Source organism: Capsicum annuum, chromosome 9, assembly GCF_002878395.1.
Source record: "Capsicum annuum cultivar UCD-10X-F1 chromosome 9, UCD10Xv1.1, whole genome shotgun sequence".
Classification (NCBI taxonomy): Eukaryota; Viridiplantae; Streptophyta; class Magnoliopsida; order Solanales; family Solanaceae; genus Capsicum; species Capsicum annuum.
Window position 1 is genome coordinate 86,000,617 of NC_061119.1, and position 20,928 is coordinate 86,021,544.

Below are 20,928 nucleotides of genomic sequence, written 5' to 3' on the forward strand. Positions count from 1 at the left end.
AAAAAAAAAAAAAGGAGAGTAATAGAAAATTGAGAAAAAATACAAAAAGGGAAAAAAAGGAGAAAAAATGAAAAGGAAAAAAAAGGAAAAGGAAAAAAAGAAAAATGAAAAAAGAAAAAGAGAAAACAAAAGAAAAAAGAAAAAATGAAGAAAAAAATTGAAAAAGGAAAAAAGAAGAGTAATAGAAAATAGAGAAAGAGAGAAAATACATGAGAGAGGCTATAAATTGTAATTAAGGATAATTAATAGGCAAGGGGGACTATTGATTGTAATTAATTGAAACTTACATTAAATATGGTAATTAGAAGTCTATATTTGCTAAGCCATGCAGTTATCCCTAAATTAAATGGATTAGTATCAAATAAATTCTATTATTAAAATTAGATTTCCAAGTAAATTTATGGTTTTCCTAAAATAAATTGAAGATTTTTTTACAACTTAAGAATTTTTTTTTTCATGTTTAGCCAAATAGGTTTAATCCGCTGGGAACCACACTTTGTGGATTTTCAAAAGTGCCTAACAGCTTCTTTCGAATTTACTTGAGCCCTTACCTAGACTATGGTTATTTTTAAAAGGTTTTCTTTCAAAAACCATTTTAAATGGTTTATTAATTTTTCTAAAATTAAGTGGCAACTCTAAATTATTTTTTCAAAATAAAATCATACAAATTCCTTTTTTTGCCATGAAGTTAAGAAACATTTTTAACTAGTTTTGAAAACGGATCGTAACAGAATGACGACTCTGTTGGAGATTCATCTAGGTCCTAACCATAAGAATTTTATGTGTTTGGCTAATATTTGTATTAATTGTTACTTTTGCAATTATGTGTTTCGATTTTTACAATTATTCACTGTTTCATTCATGGCATACTTCCACATTTAATTATCAAACTATTTGAGATTTCACAATTGTCGTGGCCTCTATTGATCAATTCCAAATACAAGTGTTGGAAATACAACAGTTTACTGGCACGTTAGGCATTTGATGACTGTTTGTATTTTCAAATCCGAGTTGTCCACTTGAGAACATGGTCAAAGCCCACTTTAGATATCTAGTATAGAGAGAAATCCAAACTCTTTTTAGGCATAAGCCTAGGACGATCCAATACTTGAGGGGGTATTGGGTTCATTAGAGAAACCTACCCTACGTCTATTGACCAAAAGTCAATAACAGTCAATCATCCCTTATGTGTTTAAATTGAAGGATATATTCTCGAATTGTACGAATCATTGTTCCTTGGGTTTGAGGACTTTATTTATGTAGTTTCTTTTATTGAAATATAGCGAATATCTTCATCAAAAAGTCATTCAGACATTTCAAGAAGTTCAAGATCGAATGACTTCCAGAGAGGTTTAGTTTAGGTTTGCTCCTCTACGTGGGACTAATATCATTTATTTCCCCTTTTCCTTATTTGTATCCCCATTTGTCCTATCTCAGAAATTTTTATAACATTTTTGGAGCAATGGAACGTCTTACCAACGACATGCATATCCTGCAAACATTAGGCTTACCTTTGGCTTGAAAGGTGTTATGTATACTAGGACACGTTAAAATTTGTTTATCTGCAAAAGTGTGTCATTATTTTTCTTTGTCTATATTTGCTTGATTTGTTTGTTTAAATAACATATGTTTGGCTTTAAACAAGGCTAGTCCATTATTCTATCTCGATGTCTTAGAGCATTGATAGGCCTATAAGACTAAAAATTATAATCCTCCTAAAACATCTATAAAAGTCCATCGATAAAGTCCTTTCAATTCATCGAAGTTTCTCAAAAATTCATTAGGTCATTGTCCAATTTACATTGACCACATTGCTCTTACAAATTATTTTTTTTGCACTTAATTATGGCTAGAATTATTCGGATATTCTATTTATGGAAAGACTATGTTGCTTCAAAAGAGCTTTCCCAATAAGCCTCTAGGATGTTTATTCGTAAACACTAAATTTCTTCAAATCACTTAGTTCATTCTATTCGAAATGCCATTTTACCCATAAATCCAAAATCCGTTAAATTGTCAAAACTCTGATCATTCAGTCATTTTCTCAAGGTGCGCTATTCTTCGAATTCTAGACTAGTCTATTTCGAGTCAAATATATGTCATTGGTTTCATATATTACTTTGGTAAATTATTACGATTCATGAACTAACTTTTTTACCTTTTGAAGTATTTTTCTTTCTTTTTAGAGAGAGATTGATTTGTGTTGGTAATCAAACTTTCCCACTTTACAAAGACTTAAAGTAAAATAATCATTGACATCATCAGTCGAAAAAATACGAATTACATTTGACCTGAATTTTCAAGAATGGGATATGTTGGTGGGTGGCCTATATCGGCTTCAGTCAACCTCTTAGTAATTTTTTTTTTCATTATATATTAGAGATATGTTTGACCTTATTCCAACCTCAACGGAATACGTGGGCATCACATCAATTCGGTAATATTCCCCGTAAGATTTCCATAAAAACAAGGGCAGAATTTTTGAGAGGATCTTTTCCAAGATACATGGAGATGACATTGAAGCATGTTACTTGGGAAGAAATTTTTTAGAAGGTCTCAAAAGTTTCACAAAACTTGACATTTGCTAAAAAGTTGAACAGCAGACGTTGAAGATGAAATTAGAACATTATTTTTGAGAAGTTCTTAAATTTCAAGTTACGCTACATTAGAAATAACTCAAGCACTTTGCATTTTAGACTGAGGAAAAATTTTTGATAAGATATCAAAAATTCTATACTAAACAATGTCATAAGTTATAAGAAAGTTCAAGAGTTTCTATGTTATAGACTGGGGCAGAATTTTTGATGAAGATCCTAAAAAATTTCACAAGAAATGCATTTCAAGATCAAAAAGCTTGCAAATCAATGATCACCAAGGAGCATGAGGATATCAAGGCAAAACCAACAATGTCAGTCTCTAAAAACAAAGAATTTTTATTTAGATGCAGGAAGTCACAAAGCTGACAATGTTGAGCATGACAAAAGGGATTACCAGATCCACCGTGGCCTCGCCATAATAATCTAGACAACTTTTCTTCTCCCTTTTCCTCTTGATTTATGTTTCTGTTGCTTCGCTATGATCTCTAACATTTTCTTTGATTTTACAGGGAATTAATCAGACATAGCAACTAAGATATAGAGATATTATGCAAATCACTATCTCTAAATAATAATGAATCAAACAAATTTATCTTTAAAGTTTATCTTCTGTTACACTCCTGGCTTAGTTACAACAATTTCTTTTGATTATTAATAAGTGTTGTTTGAGTTATGCAGGTGACATATGCAAGACTGCCTCTATGAAATAACACAAAATAATCCTCTCAAACTTTGAGGATTCAATCCAAAAGATCAGGACATGTACAAGTCCTTTTAAGGATTACCGATTCAAGGGCTGAAGTTCAATAAGTCAACTTCTATCTTTGTTTATATATTAGGGTTTTCTATCCTCCAAGAAAACCTACCGGATTATCACCCCATTTGAGGTGACACATTTTATTATATTTGGGTCATCCACCTTTTCAAGAGGACATACGGAATCATCATTTCATTCGAGGTGACACATCTTATTATATTTAGGTCATCCACTCTTTCAAAAGGACATACCAAATTGCCACTTCATTCGAGGTGACACATCCTATTATATTTGGGCCATCCCTCTTTTAGAAGAACACATCTTATTATATGTGGATTTTCTACCTTTTTAAGAGGATGTGTTGGACCATTACTTTATTTGAGATGCCATGTTATTATGTTATGGATCATCACCTCCTTCAAAATGATACACTATATAGATCATCACCTCCTTCAGAGTGATACACTATATGGATATCATATTTTTTAGAGTGACATTATTATGCTATGGATCATCACCTCCTTCACAGTAATGCGCTATTATATTATGGATCATCACCTCCTTCAGAGTGACAAGTTATTATATTGTGGACTATCACCTCCTTCGGCATGATATGTTATTTTGTTATGGACCGCCACCTCTCTCAGAGTGACATATCATTATGTTATGGGTTGTCACTTTCTTCAACGTGATATGTTATTTTGCTATGGATCGTCACCTCCCTCGGAATGACATATCATTATGTTATGGATTGTCACCACCTTCAATGTTATATGTTATTATGTTATAGACTGTTACCTCCCTCATAGTGATCTATCATTATGTTATGGATTGTCACCTCATTCAGCGTGATATGTTATTATGTTATGGGCAGTCACCTCCCTCAGAATGACATATCATTATGTTATAGATCATCACCTCTTTCAGCAAGATATGTTATTTTGCTATGGTCTGTCACCTCCCTCAGAGTGACATATAATTATGTTATGGATTGTCGCCTCGCTCAGTGCGATTCTGTTATTATATTATAAACCGCCACCTCCCTTAGTGTGACATATCATTATGTTATGGAATGTCACCTCCTTCAGCATGATATGTTATGAATTGTCACCTCTCTAAGACTGACATATCATTATGTTATAGATTGTCACCTCCTTCAGCATGACATGTTATTATGTTATGGACCGTCACATCCCTCAAAGTGACATATCATTATGTTATGGATTGTCACCTCCTTCAGCGTGATATATTATTATTTTATAGAATATCATCTCCTTTAGAGTGATACTTTATTATGTTATGGATTGTCACCTCCTTCAGAGTGACACATTATTATATGGATTATCACCTTCTTTAGAGTGACATGTCGCTATTTTATGGATCGTCGCACCCTTCAGAGTGGTAAGTCCTTCACCTCCTTTAGAGTGACATATTATTATGTTATGGATCATCACTTCCTTCAGAGTAATACATTACTATATTATGGATTACCACCTCCTTCAGAGTGACATGTTATTATGTTGTGGACTATCACCTCGTTCAGCATGATACGTTATTTTGTTATCGATCGTCACCTCTCTTAGAGTGACATATCATTACGTTATGGATTGTCACATCCTTCATCATGATATGTTATCTTGTTATGGACTATCACCTCCCTCAGAGTGGTACATCATTAGTTATGTATTGTCACCTACTTCAGCGTGATATGTTATTATGTTATGAAAGTGACATATCATTATGTTATAGATTGTCACCTCTTTCAACATAATATGTTATTATGTTATGGATTGTCACCTCCCCCAGAGTGACATATCATTATTTTATGGATTGTCACCTCCTTCAGTATAATATGTTATTTTGTTATGGATTGACACCTCCCTCAAAGTGACATATAATTATGTTATGAATTGTCACCCTCTTCACTGTGATATGTTATTATGTTATGAACTGTCACCTCCCGTAGAGTAATATATCATTATGTTATGGACTTCAGTGTGATATTTTATTATGTTAAGGACCGTCACATCTATCAGACCGACATATCATTATGTTATGGACTGTCACTTTCTTCAACGTGATATGTTATTATGTTATAGACTGTCACCTCCTATAGAATGACATGTTATTACATTATGGATTGTCACCTTCTTCAGAGTGATGCATTATTATATGGATCATCACCTCCATTAGAGTGACATGTTACTATGTTATGGACCGTTACCTCATTCATAGAGGCAAGTTAATTATGTTATGGACCGTCACCACCTTTAGAGTGATATGTTATTATGATTGGGTCGTCACCTCCTTCAGAGTGGCATGTTATTATGTTATACACTGCCACTTCCTCTAGAGTGACGCGTTATTATGTTATGGATTTTCACCTTCTTTAGAGTGATGCCTTATTATATGGATTATCACCTTCTTCGGCATGATATGTTATTATGTTATGGACCGTCACCTCCTTCAGAGTGACATATTATCATGATATGGACCATTATCTCGTTCAACATGACATGTTATTATGTTATGGATAGTTACATCCTTTTGAGTGACACATTATTATATGGATCATCACCTCCTTCAAAGTGACATGTTATTATGTTATGGACCGTCACCTCCTTCAGAGTGACATGTTATTATGTTATAAACTTTCACCTCCTTTAGAGTGACACATTATTATGTTATGGATTGTCATCTCTTTTAGAGTGACATATTATTATATGGATCATCACCTCCTTCAGAGTGATATTTTACTATGTTATGGACCACCTCCTTCAGACAGGGGTGGATCAAGGGGCCTGGGAGGGGGTTTTCGGAACTCAGTAACATTCGTGTGGATCTAGTATTGACATAGAGATATCTAGTAAATATATATGAATTATAAATTGGGAACCCATAAAAAAAGTGTATTGTTGGTTTATTAGAGTAGAGGGACTAGTAAATGTTTTATTGACCTCTTGGTTGTGAGTTCAAATCCCTTAAGTTACTATTTGATTTTATTTTTATCTAACACGAAAACCCACATTCTTTAAATCCTAGATCCGTCTCTGCCTTCATAGTGACATATTATTATGTTATAGATTGTCACCTCCTTTAGAGTGACAAATTATTTTATGGACTATTTTCTCTTTCAACGTGATATGTTACTATATTATGGATTGTCACCTTCTTCAGTGTGGCATGTTAAAATAAGGTTCGCACATTTTCCCTTTTATTGCATTTGCTACTAATAAGTTTAGTGAAGGTGATTAGTAGACATGTTGGACCATCACCCCATTCAAAGTGACATGTTACAGTCAAGACAGGTCGTCGTCTTTCAATAAGACATGTTGGGCCATCGTACCGTTCTAAGTGGCACATTACATTCAAGATAGATCGTCCGTTTTTTCAATAAAACACGTAGGTATATCACCCCATTCAAAGTGACACATTACATTCAAGATAGGGCATCCACCTTTCAATAAGACATGTTGGGCCGTCACCCCATTCAAAGTGGCACATTATATTCGAGATTGGTTGTTCGTCTTTCAATGAGACACGTTGGACTGTCACCCCATTCAAAGTTGAACGTTATATTTAAGATAGGTCACTCGTCTTTTAATAAGATACGTTGGGCCGTCACCCCATTCAAAGTTGCTTACATTCATGATAGGTTATCCACCTTTTAATGTGAAACATTGGGTCATCACCCCATTCAAAGTGGCAAGCTACATTCAAGATAGGTCGTCAACCTTTTAATGAGACACGTTGGGACATCACCCGGTTCAAAGTGGTACGTTACATTTCAGATAGATTGTCCGCCTTTCAATGAGATACGTTAGGCTGTCACCCCATTGAAAGTGGCACAAAACATTTAAGATAGGTCGTCTGCCTTTCAATGAGACATGTTGGGCCATCTCCCCATTCAATGTGGCATAAAATATTTAGGATAGGTCATCTTCCATTTAATAGGACACGTTGGGCCATCACTCCATTCAATGTGGCACAAAAACATTCAAGATAGATCGTCTGCCTTTCATTGAGGCACGTTGGGCCGTCACCCCAGTCAAAGTGGCATGATACATTCAAGATAGGTCGTCCGCCTTTCAATGAGACACGTTGGTCCGTCACCCCATTCAAAGTGGCACATTACATTCAAGATAGATCGTCCGCCTTTCAATGAGATATGTTGGCTCGTCACCCTGTTCAAAGTGGCTCAAAACATTCTAGGTCGTTTTTCTTTTAATGAGACACGTTGGGATGTCTCCTCGTTCAGTGTAGAATAAAATATTTAAGATAGGTCATCCGTCTTTTAATAAGATATGTTGGGTCGTTACCCCATTCAATGTGGCACAAAAACATTTAAGATAGGTCGTCTGCTTTTTAATAAGACACATCGGGCCATCACCCCATTCAATGTGGAACAAAAACAGTCAAGATAGGCCATCGCCTTTCAATGAGACACGTTGGGCCGTTACCCTATTCAATGTGGCATAAAACATATTCAAGATAGGTCATCCATCGTTCGATAATATACATTGGGTCGTCAACCCATTCAAAGTGGAACAACATATTCAAGATAGGTCATTCGTCTTTTACTAGTACACGTTGGGTTGTCACCCTATTTAAAATGGCACGATATTTTTAAAACAGGTTATGCAAATTGGTTCATCAACTATCTCAGCATAACACGTTCAAATGGATTTGTACCAAATTATATTTGTGTCATGCTATATTTACAACTAACCACTTTGTTTGAGATATTGTTGAGAGCATCCGAAACGATGAAATTCTCAAATCAAAATCACAGGCGTGGACACTCCAAAAAAGATGTAGCGCAATGTGGAACTTTTTCTTAGCAACGAACTAGGATATAGTCTGAAGAGGAATGTCAAACTCTTTGGATGCGAGCTAAAGGACGAATTCTACCACCATCAAACCACACCCCTATTAGAAAGCATGTGGGTATTTTAGGATATTTTCAGTTTCAGTTTCACTTTTGGGGCATTTCGAAACTCACTCCAAAGGTAACTTTTCTCTTTTTTGAAATTCGGGTGACAACATACCTAGAACTTTGAAAATTATGTCCATGTAGCTGTCAGTTGCGGCTGTAAGAGGACTCATATTCATAGTTTAGATAAATACAAGCCTCTTTTCGATAACTCGATGTATTTGTCACTCATTTCGAACCAAAGGTCATCTAAAATAAAAGAGTATCTTTTCTACCAATCGAGTCAAACTACATGCAGTCTGATTCCCTAAGTCTAGGGATATGTAGGTTGGGCTCTTTCCTAAAAACTCGACTGTATTTCAACTTCCCGCAAATCCTCTTATTCCCCAACTTTATGGATTTACCAAAATTCAAAAATTGAGATATCTTGTGAACTCTTTGAAAATTATGCTTAAAAATCAAGTTTTATGAACTACAAGTGATCTAAATTGTCACGCAACCCAAAATATGTAGGAAACCCGATATCAGGGTCTAGCCATAACTCTTTAAAATTCATGCAAAAGTATAACTCCTTTCGAGAAATGAATTTGTGGTCGAACAAAAATTAGGAACGTCAAACTCCCCTTTTCCCAAAGTTATTTGCATCCACCCTACCCAAAGAGAGGGGACAGTCGCATCCCTTTTGCCCTCCACGATTAAATTAATTTTGAGTTTCTTTGATTTTAAATAAAAGTATAACATTTATTTTGTCTAATAACAAAAATTTTCAAAATATCTATCCAGGTAATTTTTTCATTTTAAGTAGAGATTATATATATATTCGTATTCATATATATATGAGATCGTATAATTTTTCTACTTAAATAATTATTTTACTAAAAATTAGATTTTAATCAAGGTTTATCTCAAAAATGAATTCAAATGTGTAAAATCTTGACTGAAATATAATTTATTTACAAAAGTTTACTTGGAAAATATTTGTTTGATTTTTTTAAATTGAGAAACTTGAGATTAAATTGATTTATAATTCGTATCGAATCGCGGTTGAATTTAGCCAAAATTATTAAATTTGACTGAAATTAAAATCAAAATGGCCACGATTGCAATTCAATTGACTAATGAATTTTTAATTTGGCCAAAAATTAAATAAAATTGGCTAAGTTTTAATCTAATTGGGGTTATCTTTTTAATGACCCCAAAATCCTCTTTTTTAACCCCGCAACCCCTTTCCCATTTTTAAATTGGGCCACCAACCCAAAATCCCAGCCAGCCTAGCCCAAAGAACACATCAGCTAGTCTATCCCAATATCCAAATCCCAAACCGACCCAGCCTCGACCCATATTCCCTTTTCCCTTCCCCTTACCTGATTAAAAGACAAATGTAGCAACCCGATTAAACACCTAACAAAACAACAACCAACATCGACAACACTATCAAATCCGGCAATGCATACAACAACAACCCAAAAAAACCAACATCAACCCAAAGTCCCGATTCTTTTCCCTTTTTCCCACACATCTCCATCTCTCCGTACGGATTCATATGATTTTTTCTATGCATGTGTAAATTTTTCTGTCTCCCAATGGACTCTATGTCTTTTGCATTTATGCAATGGGCTATGAAGGCCCGTATCATTTCAAGTCCAAGCTCCAAAGTAGTTCAAATGGACTGTTTTTTAAGAAAACAAAGTTTTATACATGGATATACAGTAATATACATAGCATATACGACAGGAATTGAGGAATGGAAGTAAATATACAGTCGGGAGACAAAAATATGTTGATATACAATGCATACGCAGCGGTATACAAAAAATGCTAGGATGAAGGTTTCTGATATACATTTGATATAAGGGGCTGAAAATGGACTTAATGTCAATAACCTTGCAAGCCGAAGAATTGGACAGATTTGAAATGGACCCGAAAGAGGTCGAAATCTCTACTTTTCTTCCTTTATTTTCTTGTAACTGATTTGATTATTTACTTGTAGTTTAGTTTAATTAATCTAAATGAATCTTTGGAAAACAAGTTTATGTTAAAATTATTCATTTTATTTGGTTATTTATTTTTTTTTAATTCCTCATTTAGGCAAACTTAACCTTATAAAATAACTTGAGGATTTATTTATCACGGCTGTTAAATAGCTTAAATCCATGTTTAAAAAATTGAGTTAACTATTTAGCCCAAAATTTTAATCCGAAAAAAATTATTAAAATTGTTCAAATTAGAGTTATTTTGAAACTTTAATGTTTAATTATTTTATCTCTTAGACTAAATTAAATGGTTATGTATCAAATAAATTCTATTTATTAAAAAAAAAGGTTTTCAAATAAATTTAAGATTTTTATAAAATAAATTGAAGATTTTTATAACTTAAGAAATTTTTTCAAGTTTAGCCAAATAGGTTTAATCTGTCGGAAACCACACCTTTTGAATTTTCGAAAGTGTAACACCTTCTTCGAATTTACTTGATAAGGGTATTTGGAGAGAGTGGGGAGGAAATTAGGTCATCGGCCTTTTAATGAGACACGTTGGGACATCACCCGGTTCAAAGTGGCACGTTACATTTAAGATAGATTGTTCGTCTTTCAATGAGATATGTTGGACTGTCACCCCATTTAAAGTGGCATAAAATATTTAAGATAGATCGTCTGCCTTTCAATGAGACACGTTGGGCCATCTCCCCATTCAATGTGGCATAAAATATTTAGGATAGGTCATCTGCCATTCAATAGGACACGTTGGGCCATCACTCTATTCAATGTGGCACAAAAACATTCAAGATAGGTCGTCTGCCTTTCATTGAGGCATGTTGGGCCATCACCCCAGTCAAATTAGCATGATACATTCAAGATAGGTCGTCCGCCTTTCAATAAGACACGTTGTTCCGTCACCCCTTTCAAAGTGGCATGTTACATTCAAGATAGATTGTCTGTCTTTCAATGAGATATGTTGGCCCGTCACCCTATTCAAAGTGGCACAAAACATTCAAGATAGGTCGTTTTCTTTTTAATGAGACACGTTCGGATGTATCCCCATTCAATGTGGCATAAAATATTTAAGATAGGTCATCCGTCTTTTAATAAGATATGTTGGCTCGTTACCCCATTTAATGTGGCACAAAAACATTTGAGATAGGTCGTCTGCTTTTTAATAAGACACATCGGGCCATCACCCTATTCAATGTGGAACAAAAACAGTTAAGATAGGTCATCTGCCTTTCAATGAGACACGTTGGGTCATTACCCTATTCAACGTGGCATAAATATATTCAAGATAGGACATTCATCGTTCGATAATATACCTTGGGTCATCACCCCATTCAAAGTGGAACAACATATTCAAGATAGGTCATTCGTCTTTTGCTAGTACATGTTGGGTTGTCACCCCATTCAAAATGGCACGATATTTTTAAAACAGGTTATACAAATTAGTTCATCAACTATCTCAGCACAACACGTTCAAATGGATTTGTACCAAATTATATTTGTGTCATGCTATATTTACAACTAACCATTTTGTTTGAGATATTGTCGAGAGCATCCGAAAGGATGAAATTCTCAAATCAAAATCACAGGCGTGGACACTCCAAAAAAAACATAGCGCAATATGGAACTTTTTCTTAGCAACGAACTAGGATTAGTCTGAAGAGGAATGTCAAACTCTTTCGATGCGAGCTAAAGGACGAATTCTACCACCATCAAACCACACCTCTATTAGAAAGAATGTGGGTATTTTAGGATATTTCAGTTTCAGTTTCAATTTTGGGGCATTTCGAAACTCACTCTAGAGGTAATTTTTCTCTTTTTTGAAATTCGGGTGACAACTTACCTAGAGCTTTGAAAATTATGTCCATGTAGCTGTCAGTTGCGGCTGTAAGAGAACTCATATTCATAATTTAGATAAATAAAAGCCTCTTTTTGATAACTCGATGTATTTGTCACTCATTACGAACCAAAGGTCGTCTAAAATAAAAGAGTATCTTTTCTATCAATCAATTCCAACTACATGCAGTTTGATTCCCTAAGTCTAGGGATATGTAGGTTGGGCTCTTTCCTAAAAACTCGACTGTATTCCAACTTCCTCCAAATCCTCTTATTCCCCAACTTTATGGTTTTACCAAAATTCAAAAATTGAGATATCTTGTGAACTCTTTGAAAATTATGCTTAAAAATCAAGTTTTATGAACTACAAGTGATCTAAATTCTCACGCAACCCAAAATATGTAGGAAACCCAATATCAGGGTCCGGTCATAACTCTTTAAAATTCATGCAAAAGTCTAACTCCTTTCGAGAAATGAATTTGTGGTCGAACAAAAATTAGGAACGTCAAACTCTCCTTTCCCAAAGTTACTTGCATCCACCCTACCCAAAGAGAGGGGACAGTCACATCCCTTTTGCCCTCCACGATTAAATTAATTTTGAGTTTCTTTGATTTTAAATAAAAGTATAACATTTATTTTATCTAATAATAAAACTTTTCAAAATATCTATCCAAGTAATTTTGTCATTTTCAGTAGAGATTATTTATATTCGTATTCATATATATGAGATCGTATAATTTTTCTACTTAAATAATTATTTTACTAAAAATTAGATTTTAATCAAGGTTTATCTCAAAAATGAATTCAAATGCGTAAAATCTTGACTCAAATATAATTTATTTACAAAAATTTACTTGGAAAATATTTGTTTGATTTTTTTAAATTGAGAAACTTGAGATTAAATTGATTTATAATTCGTATCGAATCGCGGTTGAATTTAGCCAAAATTATTAAATTTGATTGAAATTAAAATCAAAATGGCCATGATTGCAATTCAATTGACTAATGAATTTTTAATTTGGCCAAAAAAATTTAAAATGGCCCTGTTTGACTATTTCCTAAATCAACATTTTCATGTCCTTTTTGTGTTTACCACCTTTGCTATTCTAGTGTTGCTGATTAGTTGATTAAGTCAATTTTTTTCCTGCCTGTTAAATTTTTTTCTCCCTTTGAGTTTTGTGACAAAGTTTTACCAGATTGAACATAGTCTGAAAAAATTATTTGTGATGCCCATAAACTATTCGTGTTGGCTTACTTTGAATAAAGAGATAATTTATTTTGATATGTTTACTATTTTTCTTGATCCCAACATGCTCTAAGTGTTGGGACTTATTTGAATCTCCCTTTTAGCATCTACTAATTTTTTTCTTTGCATGTGTAAATTTGTCCGTCTCCCAGTGGACTTTATGTCTTTTGCATTTACGCAATGGGCCAAGAAGGCCCGTATCATTTCGAGTAGCTCCAAAGTAGTCCAAATGGACTTTTTTTTAAGAAAACAAAGTTTTATACATGGATATACAGTAATATACATAGCATATATGACAGGAATTGAGGAATGGAAGCAAATATATAGTCGGGAGACAAAAGTACGTTGATATACAATGCATATGCAGCGGTATACAAAAAATGCAAGGATGAAGGGTTCTGATATACATTTGATATGAGGGGCTGAAAATGGACTTAATGTCCATAACCTTGCAAGCCGAAGAATTGGACAGATTTGAAATGGACCAGAAAGAGGCCGAAATCTCTACTTTTCTTCCTTTATTTTCTTGTAATTGATTTGATTATTTGCTTGTAGTTTAATTTAATTAATCTAAATGAATCTTTGGAAAACAAGTTTATGTTAAAATTATTCATTTTATTTGGTTATTTAATTTTTTTTTAATTCCTCATTTAGGCAAACTTAAGCTTATAAAATAACTTGAGGATTTATTTATCACGGCTATTAAATAGCTTAAATCCATGTTTAAGAAATTTAGTTAACTATTTAGCCCAAAATTTTAATCGAGAAAAAATTATTAAAATTGTTCAAATTAGAGTTATTTTTAAACTTTAATGTTTAATTATTTTATCTCTTAGAATAAATTAAATGGCTATGTATCAAATAAATTCTATTTATTAAAAAAAAAGATTTTCAAATAAATTTAAGATTTTTATAAAATAAATTGAAGATTTTTATAACTTAAGAAATTTTTTCAAGTTTAGCCAAATAGGTTTAATCCGTCGGAAACCACACCTTTTGGATTTTTGAAAGTGTCTAACACCTTCTTCGAATTTACTTGAGTCCTTACATATACTCTTGTTATTTTTAAAAGGTTTTCTTTCAAAATCACCTTTTAAATGGTTTCTTAATTTTTCTAAAATTAAGTGGCGATTTCTAAATTATTTTTTCAAAATAAAGTCATACAGACTTTTTTTGCCACGAAGTTATGGAACGTTTTAATTAGTTTCAAAAATAGATTGCAACACATACTTGGAGGCTTCCTATCTATTAAGAGATGAGTATAAAATTTTGCACCAAAATATTCCACACTCACACACACTGCAATTTGGGTACGCCTACCTCATCTCCCAATAGAATACTATGATAAGGGGATTTTGGAGAGAGTGGGGAGGAAATTAGGTGCTTCACCAAAAATTCACGTTCTCTTCATGTACTCTACGAGGTAGGTATACTAAAATATGTATCCAAATCCCAATGAATGCCCTTGTTAAAAAGACGGTGATAATTGCTAGCCATGTTTAATAGGTGGTTTTGCGAAAGTGATGGTACACTCTATGTAAGTTGTGGTTAGATTGGACATAGACTATGTAATTGTAATGCTCCACCCAAACAAACCCCAAAATTTTCAATGTCCTCATCTTCAAAAGTAAAAGTGTCACAAAAGGAAACTATGAATGAAATATGGAAAACAATGGCATTCCCAAACATAAAGCATAATACGCAAGCAAATAATACAAGTACAAAGCAAGAAGGTAAGTCGCAAACAAAAATAGTGACCCAGAAAAAATCCTCCATTGTTAGTTCATGTAAGTTTTTTGCCTATAAACTCAAATCACACAAGCAATTAAAATAACAGATGGAAAATAAAATAGAAATTGGAGATCTATAAAAGCTCCAAAGAAGAGCAACCAAAAAGCTCTAAACAACCGCCAATGGTGGACCTTCATAAGCTTAGAATTAATGAGGTTGATGAGACATATTGCAAAATACCAGTTTCTGCAGAAATGGACACGTTGATAAGCAAGGAAAAGTGTAGGCTCATACACACTGCAAACCCTACTACTAGAGTCCCAAATGTCAATATGGGATACTTCACACATCTAATCAGCTAGCAGTCTCTCTCTCACACTTTTAAGTCTCTTCACAGTCTCTCTAACACCATTATTGAGATACCTAAGATTATTTCTCAAGACATTTAATTAATCACATAGGATACCTATCACACCTCTATGAATGGCATGACTATAGAGGTGGTGTCAATTAACTCCTCCAACAAACTCTATTTAAGGGCCAAAAATGGCATTTCTCAGAACAACTCCCCATTATTATTAACAAAGCAGAAACCAAAAATGAAAAACAACAATAGAGATGCAAACTGACCCTTTCCACTATTTTTTGTAACCACCCCAGCATCACAAGATAATATCACACTGTCTTAACTAGAGATAACACTCTAAAATCTCTCAGTAACACTAAATACTACAGTAGGGACTAAACCAGTGGTTCTTCACCTTTCAAGAACCTCTCTATATGGCCAACTTGATAAGAGAGGGAATAGATCATGCAATCCAGACATTGGAAAACCACATCTGGATGCAAGCTCTACTCCAAGCTCAGTTAGATGGATACCCCAACCAAATGTCAATCTATAACTACAACCTGCTATTCAGTCAGGCATTCAACATTATTCCCTTATTCCCTTCTTAGCTATCCTAAGCATCACAGATTAGTCCAATATTCATTCCATGGTTTTCATAGGGGACACCCTTTTAACAAGCCCCTCTACCTCAAACACCAGAAAAAACCAAAAAAGGTAGAATATTTTACTCTAGAAACTCTGAAATCGTGCAACAAGGACTTGGAGGGAAGTCTACACAACTTAAAGGAATAAAAGAAAAAATTCTTTCCTTTAGAGAGTTCATAAAGCCTATAAAAGAAGCTATTATTCTATACTATCCAATGGGAGTGAGGATGTGCTCTATGAAACTAAGGAGCATGAAAGATTCTACCCTATCTGTTATAACCCTGAAAGTCACCAAGATGATAGAGAATCCAAGGATCCAGGGTAAAGAAAGAGTGTCTATCAAGCCCAAACCTCCATGATAATGAAAAACTTTATAATCTAGAATATTAGGGAAGCCAACAGTGCCAACTTTAGCAGGCAATGCACTGCACTTGTTAAGCTCCACAAGCCTAAATGGTTGTTTTCTAAGAGACAAATAGTTGATCATAAGAAGATTTCTAAAGCTCTTGGATTTGAGGCCCAACTACAGTCTGAAGTTATTGGGATGTTTGGTGGGATTGTAGTTATATGAAAGAAATATATCCTTAAGTTTGAGGATATATCAATCACTCAATTAGGTATCCATGCTATGGTTAAGGTACTTTCTAACTCCATTACTTTGGATTTTTTTAGCATTTTTTCCGGTAATGACTTCAATACTAGATGTATGTTTTGGGATGAACTCAATTGAATTTTCCAAAATTACTCAAGGGAGTGGTTAATAGGTGGAGATTTTAATGATATTCTTTAATCTAGGGATAAGCTTGAGGGAACATTATTAATCGCAAAGGGCTGGTCTCTTTTATCAATGCCTTAATCAATGTGGAATGGTAGACTTAGGCTTTAAAAGTAGTAAATTTACTGGACCAACAAAAGGTAAAAGAATAGGGTGAACTTATATTTGAGAGACTATACATGTGTCTCACAAATGTCTCTTGGATATATATGTACCTAGAGGACGGCGTCACACACTTGCCTAGAACAAAGTATGATCACTGCCTCCTTTCAATTAACATATGTAATCATAAGTCCTCTATTGCCAAGAGATCCTTTAGGATGGAGCTCATATGGTGTGGGAATACTCTCTTTATAATATAGTTGGCTCTTTCTTCTCTTCTTCAATTTCCTTTATCAGTGTCCTCAACGCTTTTTAGTTTAATGCTAGCTACTGGAATACTACCAATTTTGGTAATATTTCACACAAAATTAAAACTATCCTGCCTAGATTGGAAAGAATTCAGAAATCACCAAATTATCCCCATAGCACCTTCCTCTATAATCTAGAAACTGACCTTCTCAATCAGTATGACATTCTCCTCAAATATGAGAAAGATTTTTTGAGAGCTAAGTCTAAAATCAACTGGCTTACTAAGGGTGACTCTAATATCAAGTTTTTTCACACCTCTACTCAAAATAAAAGAAGGAGGAACAAGAGTAATGTAATCATGAATGACACTAGCACATGGCTTACTGATAAAAAAGAGATTGAGGACTATATCATCTCTTTCTACTCCCATCTCTATACTACAAACCACTTCCAGTCTAAAAGGTACAGTGCTAGGGAAAGTCATTCTATCCTACATCTTTCCCAAGAGAGTGTTAAATTCTATTGACATGCCCTTTAGAGATATTAAGGTCATAGAAGCCATAAAATCCTTCAAGGCCCTTAAGTTCCCCAGACCTGATGCCATACATCTGCTTTTATTTTAAAAGTTTTGGGAGTTAGGCGATGAAAACCATTTCGTTATGAAAGAGCGCTTTTGAAACATACACTATGGATCTAGACATGAAAAAACTCTATTTGTCTCATACCAATGCCCTAATGCCTAAAAAATCCAAAACTTCAGGCCCATTGGGCTGTGTAGCACTGCCTATAAAATTTTTACCAAGATCATTGTTAATACGGTCATACCTCACATTATTGGACTACCCAATGCAACTTTTTTTCAAATAAAAGAAATTCTGATAATGCAATCATAGGGCAGGACTTCATCTCCAATTTCAAAAAGATGAAAGGTAAACAATCTCATATGATCCTTATGATATACCTTGAGAAAGCCTTTGATAGGCTAGAATGAAACTTTCATTAAGGATACTCTCCACTTTTTCCACTTCCCTAGGAACCTTATTTAGCTCATCATGTCTTGTATTTCCAATATCACTATCTTTATCCTTATTAATGGTTCCAAGATATCCTCAGTTTCCCCTTCTGGAGAAATCAAATAAGGTGACCTTATGTCACCATACATTTTTATCATGTGTATGAAAAGATTATCTATAATCATTAATGAAAGTGTACAAGGGAAAAATTAGAATCCCATAGCCATCTCCAACTCTGGTCATAAGGTTTTCCATCTCTTCTATACCGATGACTTGAGTCTGTTCTCCAAAGTAATCTCCAACTCTGGTCATAAGGTTTTCCATCTCTTCTTTGCCGATGTCTTAAATCTGTTCTCCAAAGTAAGTCACTAAGGCTGCCCCACCATTTCCGCCACTCTCAAAGATTTCTATGACAAATCTAGGAAAAAGACTTAACCTAGCTAAATGTAAGGTTATTTTCTCCTCTAATAATACTAATGCTCCTCTATGCTGAACATTAAGGCCTATCATAAATTTGGTAAATACTTAGGCTTTCCCATCTTCCATTCTAAGCCTACCAACAGTGATTTCCAGCTTATAGTTGATACCATGCAGTTTAAATTGGTAGGCTAGAAAACAAAAATGCTTAACATGGCTAGAAGAACCATCTTTAACTACAAAACCCTTGGGATAATCACTTCCAATGTAATGCAGTACATAAGAATCCCTTAGAAAATTACCAGTTCCATAGATAAAATTCAGAGGAACTTTACATGGAGCACTACTGCTGAAAGAAAAAAACAACGCCTAAATGGACGGGACACTCTTGCCAGCCCTAACGCAAATGGAGACCTTGGCCTCCAAAAGAACGATCTTAAGAACAAAGGACAAACATATTGAGCTAGCATGGATAATATACCATAGTTCATATGCCATTTGGGCTAGAATCCCCCTAAATAAATATTGTAAAGTGTAAAGGAGGCAAATAAAGAGGAAAAATACCTATAGAACCTGGAATTGCATAAGTAAGGGAAGGGGTGTCTTCACTAACAATTTAAGGTGGACCCTTCATAAGGGCAAAATACCTATAGAACCTAGAATTGCATTAGTTTTTTATAATATTAGTTAAGAACATATGTTTATTAACTAAAATATTTTCAAAGAATATATATATATATATATATATATATATATATATATATATATTGAATATTTTAATTTAATATCATTTATAAAAGCCCTTACTTGTCTAATATAAATTTTAGTTTTTGACTTTTATTTTAAAAATTTAATATAACCATGTGTATATACTTGTGCAACCAAAAAATATACTTGTAATAACATTGCAATTATATTGTGGCAAAAAAGTAGGTCATTGTAATTACTAGACAGTGTAATTACTAGGCTGATAATTACTACCCTCGTAATTACACCAATTTCAATTACCAAGTGGCTTTTCAAATAGACACTATGTAAACTATTGAAACTATGTTTTAGCAAGTTGAAGTTGCTCGAGTATAGAGTTTTTTTACTGAAAACCTTAGATTCGAAGCAAGTGTCACCAAGTAAGGTTAAGGATGCATTTGTTTTATTAAAGTTAAGATGTTTGAATTTGAATGCGCATCTCAATGATTAAGATGTTGTCTCTAGATCTAAATATTGAATGATTAAGACTGTTTGTTTTTCAACATCTGAATATGTATAACTTATTTAGCTGTAAACATTATAAATATATAATTTGAATGATTAATTAATCAATTTTTAGAAAGATATTAATTTAATAAAATAAAATTCATTATTTAACTAAAAAAAGTGAAAAATTATATTTCCTAGTGATGATGGATATAGTTTGTAATAGTGATGGTGGTGATAGTTATGCTAATGAAAGTATTTGGTGTTATCGTGATTGTCATAATGGCGGAGATTGGTAGTGATGGTGGTGGTTGTTATGTGAAGTGGCTGATGTCAGTAGTTGGACGTATTGATTGTGGTGGCTTAAAATGTATGCATGATGATTAACGATGTATTGGTGGTAGTTAGAGAGGCTGTTAGTTGTGATGGTTGAGATAGTTGTTAGTTGGGATAGACTATAGCGACGACAGTGGTTGGTAGTGGTGGTAGAAGTGGCGAAACCTAGGGGTGCACAAAAATTGATTCAACTAATAAACCATACCGATAAAAATATTATTGGTTTATTGGTATCGGGTTATTGGATTAAGAATTTTTAAAAGGTTTTATAATTTTTTAATCACGATCCAAATATAGACATATGATGACATGGGTCACACCCATCAGATAAGTAAGACTAATCCATGCCAAAGAATAAGAGTAAAAGGGAACTCAAGAGTGGAAACAAAAGAAATAGAAGAATTTCAAATATATACATAAATGAGATTCAAGTCTTAGAGAGTAGGTTTGGTTGTCACTAGTACAAGCCTCTAATTCATATTCAACTAATCATAATCGTCTAAGATGTATTAGATGTGAATAAAACATAAGGCATAAATAGAGAGATCCGAGAAGTTTCGAAATCCATTAACCACTACCTCGATCTCTACAATACCAACACTGAAGAAATATGTAATCTATAAGCTGTTACTTGGCCCAATACATACACAAGGTGCAGAAAAACAAAAAAGGAAAGAAAAAACAAGAGTGAGTATGAAACCACATGTACTCAACAAGCATTGTCGATAATTGACCCTAATACAAAGTGATGGCGAGAACT

The 20,928-nt window shown here is 33.8% G+C and overlaps 1 long non-coding RNA gene across 1 annotated transcript in view; it reads left to right on the forward strand.

The window, feature by feature from the left end:
- LOC124887346 overlaps positions 1–5,270 on the forward strand; it is a 9,753-nt gene extending 4,483 nt beyond the window's left edge. The window contains exon 2 of the long non-coding RNA XR_007044895.1: positions 3,276–5,270. This is a non-coding gene — a long non-coding RNA (uncharacterized LOC124887346). The remainder of the gene's footprint in view (positions 1–3,275) is intronic.
- The last annotated feature ends 15,658 nt before the right edge of the window (positions 5,271–20,928 follow it).